Source organism: Chelonoidis abingdonii, chromosome 7 (assembly GCF_003597395.2).
Source record: "Chelonoidis abingdonii isolate Lonesome George chromosome 7, CheloAbing_2.0, whole genome shotgun sequence".
NCBI classification, from domain to species: domain Eukaryota; kingdom Metazoa; phylum Chordata; order Testudines; family Testudinidae; genus Chelonoidis; species Chelonoidis abingdonii.
The window spans coordinates 109,247,615-109,258,997 of NC_133775.1; positions in this window are offsets into that span (position 1 = coordinate 109,247,615).

Below are 11,383 nucleotides of genomic sequence, written 5' to 3' on the forward strand. Positions count from 1 at the left end.
GATGTTCTGTTTCTTGTGTTGGATGCCCTCGTGGTGTCTTTGTCTGAATTGCTGGCTTGTCTGCCTTCTGAAGATTGCCGTTAGCAACTGCGTTTGACTTGCTGTAGCTCTGTTTTGATTGTTCAATTGCCTAACAAAAGCAACTGTACTTTACTGGATTGTGCGTTTGCTGGCGTGGATAGTTTGACTGCATAGAGAGTGCTATTGTTCTCACCAACGAGCCATAATGGGTTCTCTAATGACTTTGCTACAAAGCAAGTGCTAAGAGCAAGCAGAAGAAAAAAATGCAAGCTGTAAAAGCAAGCAGGAAAAAAAAATTCTCTCTCTAGTACTTAAACAATCTTTTCCTCACTGCCTACTGTGTGTGATTGCTAGCAAGCACTCTCAAGGGAAATGTTATGTTTCCCCCCGACCTAATTGTTGTGTGTGGAATGGCCTACTAAAAAGGTCGAACTGCTGAAAGCAGGAGGAAGAAAAAAAAATTTCTCTGTCTGCACTTTAAAACCAATGTCTTTTCCTCACTGCTAATCCCTAGCAGGGAAAAAGAAACTTTAAATGTAGCTATGGCTTATGGATTTATAATCCGCAATTCCGCTGCCCACCATGTTGGGTAATCTAAGCCCAGTCCCCGACACTGATTTTAGAGTCCCCCATCTGACCTTGTCCAAACCTGGACTTTTTGCGTCCTTAAATTGGGGCTTACCTTGAAACTCCCCAAGCTTCATACCAGCTGGATATTTCTCGCTGCCACCAGTTCAGAATTGATGGGGCTGATCCCCCCTTTCCTCTGCTTCTGGTGTCCCCAACCTTCCTTGGTGGGGAACCCAGGATCCAAATCCCTTGGAGCTTAAAGCAGGGGAAGAACCTTCCCTCTCCGTCCCCAGGCTTGCCTCTTGCCTAGCCTGCAAAGTCAAGAAACCAGGTTTCTCTGCTTCCCAAGAGATAAGCGTCTCTACCCTCAGGACAATTGAGATGCAAAATGCAACGCTTGGCTTTGCCTTTTCCCTGCCTGCTCTCCGTGAGGACAGCACCTGATACAGAGGTGATTTTTTTTCATTTCCCCGTAGCCTGCTCTTTCCCTGAAAGCAATAGGAAAATAGCCCACAGCTGGCTTTTCCCTTCCTTGCCTCCCTTAGAAAAGAAAACTTCCACCGTTTTTAAAAGAAAGTTATTAAAAAAAGAAAGAAAATATAAACAATAATCTTGCATTAAGAAACTCAATACGGCTCTTGCTTATAAGAAAATATGAGAAACAGTCTGATTTAAAAGATAGCCGATTAAACCAGTCCAACCAACTCACATACATGTAATACAACCAAAGGCTCCTCATAGCCATTGGCTGCGGTTCCGTTTTACTCACAATGATGTGTTGGGAGACACTTGGAGATAGATGCAGTTAGGAGAAGCTTGTAAACTCACAGCCGAGAAACACACAAAAGACGCAGCCATCCACATCTATTCGTACAACTCCAAGACTCCTCATAGGCCGAATTGCTTTGGGGGTTCCTTGTACTCACCAGACTTCGTAATATGTTGAATAAAAGGAGTGTAGGAGGAAACCTTGTTTACTCCACAGCGAGAAACAAAAAAGACCCCGAGTATACAAATTCCCGCCCCTGACTTTAAACAATCCAGTTCTCTGATTGGTCCTCTGGTCAGGTGTTTGGTTACCCTTTCCAGGTAAAAGAAACTTAACCCTTACCTTACCTATCTATTTATGACAGTTGCCACAGGACAGCTGAAGAGGAGCCTTGGAAACATTTTGAGGGTGTGAACCAGAGTAATTTGTGGATGGGATGGTCACAATTACATTATTGCCCTGAAAACCAGCACTTATTGCTAATGAGTTGAAATGGAGAGCAGAGACAGCACAAATTTCCAGCAAGGAATCTGTAACCAATTGAACACTGGTTTCTCACATCCAATGCTCTGAAAATATATTTCAAACACATCGTAGTCAATTTAAATATTTAAATATTCATTTATTCTAATATTCCTTTTGCTAGGTACCCACCACTCTGCATACATTTCAGCCACTACGAAGATCTACAGCACTCTGTCTATCAATGTACGTTTTAGCACAATTCACTGTGACTTAAAGAGCAGTTTTCAGCTTCTTATCTATGTTTTGGGCACTCCTTTGTGAAGTTCGATATTCAACAATCAGAACCTAAGTACAGCTCCTCCTACAATGAACGAGCAAGTTAGAATTTCAAGGCATGATATAGGTCCCATTTTAAAGGTGTGTGAGTGCAAGATTGTCTGTCTATAGAATCTATTACTTTTTTCAGCTTCATAAACTATTTTCAGTTTATATACAATGGGTTGGCACAGGTGTAAATTTACAGGTATAAACTCGTAGAAATACGCTGTGGGTGTCATGGGTATTCGTTCTATGCCACCTACTTAAAAAAATCATGTGCACTTGAAATTAGAAATAGATCTATCATTCTATCTATGCATATTAGAGGTCAATGACATGCAATATTAAATTATAGCACTTGTTTTTAGACAATAACCTGTCAACGCCAATAGCTTCATAAATCTCTCACTTGGGCAGGTACATCACGCTAAATATGATATATCAGTATGATGCATGTATAATATATTTCTCTTGTATCAGTCCAACTGTTCTTTGGGTTCCTCCATCCTTATTATAGTCAGTTATGCTGTTTCCCCCACTTTCAAACTCTTGAATTGCTTTTCTTCCAAAGATGTTACTATGATGAGCATTGGAAATGTACTTACGATTTTGATCTGGTAGAGAAAACAATGGATATCTATAGATATAGACATATCTATAGATATATTCTGCCTTTCCCCAATTGTGTGTAAGCTAGACAAAGTTAAAAAAAAAAGCTTTTCAAAGGCAAAAATTGTACCATTCCTTTAACTACGGAGCTGCTATCCCATATGTGTATATATATATATGGAATACATGATGTTAGGTTTTACCAGCATTAGTTTACAATGAATACAGTACTCATGGGTGGTGAGTTTTTCAGGTCACCCCAAATGAGTGCTAATAAAAACTTGACACCACACCGCTACTTGGTGTATATTGTATATGTCACATATGCCTAATATTGATTTTGTGTAACAAAAGAGAGTGTGGTAAGGAGGTTCATCAGAACTAGTCTGGGATGATCTTAAGTCACTCATGGCTTCACAATCAATCATTACTGTATGCTGTTTGTCGCTGCACCTACTAGGCATGACTACCTTATAACCTTAGTCTGTCTTTATTTGTATGATATAGATACAGTGCAAATTGTATTTTTATCTTTGGCATAATTCTCCTTTGGCACCCATACACACCCACTGAGGTCACTGGTATTTCACAGCTGTGAAGGTGGGGTTTGGTCTCTTGCGTTTAAATTGTCAGTGTAAATGTCCTTGATGTATGTAAAAAGAACAACTAATAACTGACTGCAAAACATGAATGCATCTTAAAAAGAAAGGTTATTACAGCAGACCATCTGTAACTGATTTTGAAAATTTATTTCTTTTCCCTTTTTTATGAACCAGGACTTGTAGAGTGTGCAGGAAAGAGATTTTTCCACAATATGCCTTTTTCTTGTAATAAGGAGATATTGCATTCTATGGAGATCACTGTTAAGATTTCTTGGTTCTTGATGTTATTGATGGAGGTGACACAATGAGGCTTAGATATGAGATCTTGAGGGCTTATTATTAATCTTTGTGTTGACTGGAGGCAAACATTAGAATTGGTGTTTCTCATTCTGAGTTTAAACTCATTCTGCCAATTTCAGTCGCTCCGGATGAACTGGCAAACCGTTACATATTTTGGGCAGAAAATGGAGCGGCAGTGCAGGGCAAAGAGGAAGTGCAGGTTATTTACCCCACAGCTAAAAGAGAAATTGGTAGAGGTTTGTTTGACTATAATACATAGACCTCATGAGGTTCCTAAAGTTAATATAAATTTTGATAAGCCTCTAGGTCTTTTGGTTGCTTCTCTGAGCTTGATCAAAATTATCTTAACCTCTTGGAGCAGGAAATTCCATGGAAAACTTGTTTTCTTAGGAGAACATCCATACTTCTCGCAGTTCCTGCTCAGGCTGGAAAGTAGAGAAAGGGCTGGTCTACACTACAGAGGAAAATCGATTTTAGATATGCAACTTCAGCTACGTGAATAACGTAGCTGAAGTCGAATATCTAAAATCGATTTACTCACCCGTCCTCACCGCGCAGGATCGATGTCCGCGGCTCACCATGTCAATTCCGGAACTCCGTTGGGGTTGGTGGAGTTCCGGAATCGATATAAGCGTGCTCAGGGATCGATATATCGCATCTAGATGAGACGTGATATATCGATCCCCGAGCAATCGATTTTAACCTGCCAATACGGCGGGTAGTCTAGACGTGGCCAAAGACAAACTCATTTGGAACCTAAATGGTAGTCAGGAAGCTCAGCTGGCACTTTAACTTTACTGGCTCTGTGTTCCACTTGAGAGACAGAGTGGTAAAAGAAACAGAAAAAAAGAGAGAGGAGAAATCTAGTGACAAGACAGGTACAGTATAAATGATATTAGAAAAAACATTCTAACCATAAGGGGAGTTAAGCCCTGAAATAAGCTTCCAAGGAATTCCCATCACTGGAGGTTTTCAAGAACAGATTGGACTAACCCCTGTCAGGTATGGTCTGGGTTTACTTGGTCCCACCTCGGCACAAGGGGCTGGACTTGATGCCCTCTTGAGGTCCCTTCCTGCCTGGCAGTTCTATGATTCTATAATGGATACAGGATATATATCATATTTAGGGCACTCTCTTGTTCCAGCCATGCCTTTGGTGCTCAAATACCTCATTGATGAATGCCCTGTAGGTATTTAGGAAAGTGGATGGATGGATGGCTAAGGTTTTTCTGTCCCTAGCAGGGGGAAATGAGTGTAAGTTGTTGTAACTGACACATTGAACGGTGGGAGGGTGGAGGTTATAGCACGGAGAGCAAATAAGAGGAGCATATGTAATAAAAAAATAAGATAAGGTGTATTGGCAGCGCCAAGCAAGATCATCCAAATGTTCTTACTTCCTTTGTACTTGTTCCTTAGTGTTTCATTTCTGTTTGTCTTTCTTTTGTCATGGAGCTCAGGTGTATAAAGGTGGCTAATGGTTTGTGTAAGGGCAAGTCTACACTACCACGCTACATCGGCACAGCTGCACCAATGCAGCTGCACTGCTGAAGCACATCTGGTGAAGATGCGCCATACTGATGGGAGAGCGTTCTCCCATCAGCATAATTACTCCACCTCAATGAGAGGCGGAAGCTATGTCAGTGGGAGAGAGTCTCTGTCAGCATAGTACGGTGTGCACAGCACTTTAAGTTGATGTAACTTATGTCCCTCAGAGGGTGGCTTTTTCAGACCCCTGAGCAATGTAAATTACTTTGACTTAAGCAGTAATGTAGACAAGCCCATATATGAGAGGCTTCACACTAATTAAGTTATGGAAAGAGCACACACGTGTTTTATGCAAGCTAAAAAGCTTGTGGTTCTAAAAAACGCTGTGTTCAGAATGCACAAAAAGCCCCCATTTGATCCTACTTCTGATTCAGCAAAATGCAGCCAAGATATGCAACAAGCCAATGTGTTTCAAACCCAGAGCTTAGTCCACTCCATCTGCAGTTGCTGGCAGACAAAACCAGAAAAAGGCAATTAAGAAAGCTAATGCATAGCCATTTTTGTGGATGGATTTAGCACTAAAACAATATTTTACAGGGAAGCTGGACAAAAATGGTGTCAGTTCTCATTAGAGATGGGAGAACTTTGTGAAGCTAGAGGTTTTGCAAATCGATCAAACTGCTTTTTAGGTTCACAAACTAGTCTGACTTCACAAACTATTTTTTTCTGCCATTTAAATCCCAGGAGGTTTCCCCCACCCAACTGTAAGGATGATCAATTTTTTTTTTAAAAAAAAGCATGTTTTTTCTAGCTAAAGGGAAGCCTATGTCTTGTATTATCAATAGCAGATCTCACCACCCAGTTAGATGGCCAAAAACAAGTGCCAATAAATGATAAAAGCTACTTTGCTGGATTTTTTTCACCTCTTTCTGATATTTTTTTCCTTGTGTTTCATTCTCTCTGTATTTGTTTCTTATTCTGACCACTCTCCATTTTTCACTCTTCCCCTCTGCTCCCTCCCGTTTCCACCTGACGTGAGTATCTCATTAAGGTTTACATTTGAGACAAACTTTCAAGCCCATTGTTTGAATGCAAACTGAATTTGATCCCTTCCAAAATCTAGTAGAGGTTTAAGGCCCCAGAGAAATGATGCCATATTTGGTAATGTCCATATTCTGTAGGAGCCCATGACGCCACCACTAAAGTCGAATGCAAAACCCTCAGTGGGAGGATGATCAGATCTTAGTGGAGGGTGCTGATAAATTTCATATAAATCCCTTTGAAATCCACTTCTGTACTAGTCAGTGAGATGAGACCTTGCACATCAGTGCAGTTCACTTTATGCTCTATGATAGCACCAGGCGCAAATTGTTGAATGTCGGGTTGGAACATGCTTCAGCTTTGCAAAACATGCTGTTAAATATTTATTCTAAGTGTATCTGTGCCATTGTGTGATTAAACCCTCTCCATTATTCACAGCAATAGATCTGCTTCTCATAGCAACAGGCTAGAGTATTAAATATCATCTCCAAGTTGTTTGGGTTGTTTTTTTTTAAAGATACCAAGATGTAACAATCTGTTCCTTGTTGAATGAGTTGCAGCTCATAAGTGAGCAATCAGTATTATCTAAATAAATGAAATATTCTTTTGGGCTCAACAAAATGCTTGTTAGGTTGAGACTAACAAGTAGGAAATGAATGTTGCGTTAGTGTTTGAGAGCACAGAAGAGCTTCAATTTGCATAAGTGCTTCTGATAGTGCCAACATAAATGTACAGAGCTGTAAGTTACAGAACTCATTATTGTTATCAGACAAGAGGTGGAAGGGAATGCGGCATTATGTAACTGACACTTTTTTCGGGGGGATGGACATCAACAGGCTCCCTCACATACTTGAAAAAATCTAGCTCAAATGTATAGTGAATACTTTTTGGTAGCAGAAGAAGAAGAAACAAAAATATATATTAGGCGCCAGATTTTTCAGATGTAATGAGCACCCAGACTTTTACAGGGAAGTCAATGGGAAATGCCAGGACTCATTATCTCTGAAAATCCATCCCCAGATTGGGTCATTAGGTGGTGGTTCTGTTTTCATTGTGTGTCTTTCATTATTATTTTTGTGAGTGTGGAGCTGGCAGGAGATGCCCACCTGACAGTCATGGGAAGGGAAGTTCTCCGTAATCAAAACAGCTACAGCATGGGCAGTGAGAGTGCTAGTTTTCCTCTCCTGCTTCCACCCTCCGTTGTATGATACTTCTATTCCAGAAAGAACACAACTAGGAATGATAGGATAGCTCAGTATTTAGGGCTATTCAGCAATTGGCTTCTCTACTGGAGCTGCTAAGGAGAAAGGAAAGATGGTCCAATGGATATGCTGCTAGCCTATGACTCAGCAGACCCAGCTTCAATTCCTTGCTCTGACACAGCCTTCCCCTGTCACCTTGGATAAGTCATTTAGTCTCTCTCTGCCTCAGTTTCCCATCTGTGACATGGTGATTGTATTGCTTTCCTACCTCACAGGGGTGTTGTGTGAAGATAAATACATTAGGACTGTGATGGGGGCCCTACAAATACTTTAGAACAAGGGTAACAAGGTTAATGTCAAACAACAGTAACATCAAACAACAGTGACTTTTAGTCACAAGTGACTTGGCTGAATTCGTACGAGAGACCAGAGGTGAAAAGATCCATATCCTTTCCCCATCTTCTCTACAGCTGAGTCACAAAAACCCAGTCTGTTTTCCATGATAAACTTTTAAAGTGCAAGCAGTTGTAACGTAGGGGGCAAAACCCTGACATTTTAAAGGCAAGCTATGAACTAAAATACAATGGAAGGATTAGTATGTGTGTATAAACTGTGAAGGCTAATTGGAATATTTGTAAGTGACTTATGGATTGTTCATGGGAAAATGATTGCTGGGAGTAACAAGAAAATGTCAGCTGCACAGTAGTGTGGCATGTCAATGCTTTTACATATATCATGACCATGACAGTGGTAGCTGAGAACTCTTTGGTTAACTTGAAATGGTTAACTCTTTGGTTAACTTGAAATGGGCACCATGAGAATGCATAGCTTATCAGGTTTGCCCACTCCAGACGTGATGCTACAAAGCGTTCAGGGATATCCTGAAGTCCCTTTATAATCAGCCAAGTACTTAAGGGCACACTTAAATTCCACTGAAGCCAAAGTTAAGCATATGGCTAAGTGCAGTGTTGCGCAGAAATGGAGTGCTGGATTAGGGCCTGTAGAAGATGTCATTGGAGTTCAAAACAGTTACCTGCGTGTTTCCCAGATTATGCTGTTCTCCGATCTCACAACCACCCTGAATAATAGGGCATGTTGGAAGCCAAAAAGAGGGGATGCTTGAAAAAGCAAAGTTAATAGGAGTTTGAAGTAAGGAAAACTATGCGGCTATATTTTCTAAGCAGCATATTTGCACTGAGAACTTCCAACACTGCTTACTCTTGTTTTGCCATATGCCATTGACTGTCACATTTCACAAGTTAAGAAACATGTTATTTCTTTGTTTATTTTGTCAGTCTAAGATATTCTCTGGAGGGAAATTATATTAGTGTTTCAGTGGAATACATTTAATTTGTTTTTGTCTTGTTGTCTGTAGAATCCATCTAACTACTTATCTCTTAAGTTACCTCTCAGTCAAAGGTTTTCCGTTTTGTTAACAGTTTGACAGGGGAAATTCACACTTGATTGCTTTGAACTCTTGATAGGTTTGTCCAGCCATCTATGGGGTTTTTTTATTTGTACTAGTGAGAGAAAATGGGGATTTAAAATTTACAGAGCTAGCAAAGGTTTAGCTGTGATTTGTTTCTAACGTACAGGAGTAATTTTATCCTTTTCTCACAACTAGTGGGGATATAAGACCCTGCTGCATTGAACAGTAACATCACAAAACATGCCTCCAAGAACTGTAGTTTAAAGATTTCTTATTTTCCATCACAAAGCTCTAGCTTTTGCCGAAAAAAGACCAGGTTCTTCTCATATTGAACCCCACAAGAATCCAATGAGAGAGGGAGAAACCCCCAAGTGATCATAAAAATATATATAATGATGATTATTGCTAATAAACTATATAGCTAGGTGGTACCACTAGGAAACTAAATGGAGAGATTTTTGAAAGTAGAAGGTTCTTTAATTTGGTAGATAAAGTAATGACATGATCCAATAGCTGGAAGATGAAGCTAGGCAAATTCATGCTGGGAATAAGACACATAGGGCAACTCATCATTGGAAAAACTTGTGAAGGAAAGTGGTAGATTTTCCATCATATGAAGTCTTTAAGTCAAGATTTAGATGGATTTCTAAAAGAGATGGTCTAGTTGAAGTGTTAGTTATGGGCTTGATGCAGGAATCACTGGCTGAAATACTATGGCCTGTGTAATGCATGGGGATCAGACTAGATGCTCAGAATGGTTCCTCTTGGTCTTAAATTCCATGGATCATCTCATCCATCCCCTTCCTTGCCCCTAGCATAGTCTTTGTGCAAAGGTAGATAAAGACAAACTGGGGCCCAGGTTCACAGCATTCCTTCCCCCTAAACTCACTGGTATATTTTTACAAGACACATGAACACATAAACATTTAACAAAAGATCAATCCTCTAGGATTAGGATTGCAAAAGTACATTTGGAAACATGGGAAAAGCCAGCATCACTGTGCAGTGATACATACAACAATATTTTAACCCCAAAACAAAGAAATTCCCCACTTCCATTATTAATGCAATTTTACTTCTGCTTCATGCTTAAATAGACTCATAGACTTTACGGTCAGAAGGGACCATTATGATCATCTAGTCTGACCTCCTGCACAACGCAGGCCACAGAATCTCACTCAAGTATCCTAGCCTTCCATTTCCTTCTTTAAATCAATGGGAGCTGCTTTTGCTTCTGCTCCTGCTTCTGCTTGGCTTGAATTTGGCTCTTTGCATCATTTTAGCAATCCTCTCTTAACTCATCCTTTTTTCAAATGTCCTTCCTGACACTTGGCTATAAGTATAGCTCAGTTTAGAATCATAGGATCATAGAATATTAGGGTTGGAAGGGACCTCAGGAGGTCATCTAGTCCAAGGTCCTGCTCAAAGCAGAACCTAATACCCAACTAAATCATCCCAAGCATTTACTCCAAGCATATTGCAAAATGATAATTTAGCCATTTCTCTTGCATCTTTCCATGCTTTAGGCCTTCTACAATGGCATTGCACCATGAAGTCCTACTAAGTTTGTCCATTGTGGTCTCCTTTCAGAGACCATCCCCTCACTTATATTTATACTGTGGTGTTCATCTCTAGTTGTACATAGTCTTACATTCTTATCTCCTACTGGTCTAGCAAAATCCCTAAGTTTACCAGTTTCAACTCTATTGTTGATAGGTGATATTCTCCCTTTGCAATCTCTTCCCCCTTCCTTTGCATCTTCCACGGAACTGATGATCAGTGAATGTACATTCTCCTCTAGGCTGCTCACGAGTATATTGATTAATACCAGCCCCAGGATCAATTCCTGTGGGAGACCAATTGATACCTCCTTCTCTTTGGACATAAACACATTGATAATAACTCATTGGTTCCTATCCATTGAATAGATTTTTTTATCTACCTTATTGTATTATTATCCAGGCAATAGAACTCAGGTTTGTCTATTGAACTTCCTGCACGACGTTGAGTTTACTTAACACCAAAATACGTGATATGTGCCTTAATGGAACTAAATTCTCCTTATAACTAGGCATGTTTCACAGCCCCATGCCGGCTGCTACCATGTACCACATAATCTTAGCAGTTTGTCGCAGATTTCCTTTCTCCTTTGGAAACCTGTGAGTAAATTTATTTCTCATGGAAGTGAGGACTAAAGGTGTGAGCCAGGCACAATGGAACTGCCTGTGGGGCTGGGCCATGACTGTGAGATGAATTCCCACAGGATCTAAGAACTGCCTCAGACAGCCCCTCCCTCCCTTCCAAGTGCAAGTCGTGCTTCTTTGACCTGCCTTCAGCTGCCAACACACAGAGCATGGCAGAAGTCACATAAACGAAATATGGATATAAAAGGCTCAGCCCATTTGGAAGCTGCAGGTTTATTTCTCATCAGACTGTTTTTCTATTTGGTGTCAAAGGCTCCCAGGATCTGGCATTGATGCTTCTTTTATACTTATTTATTGCAACAAATATACACATCTAACCACCAGCCCAGATTCAGTAAGCATCCCTAGGCAGAAAGGGCACTTGAGCA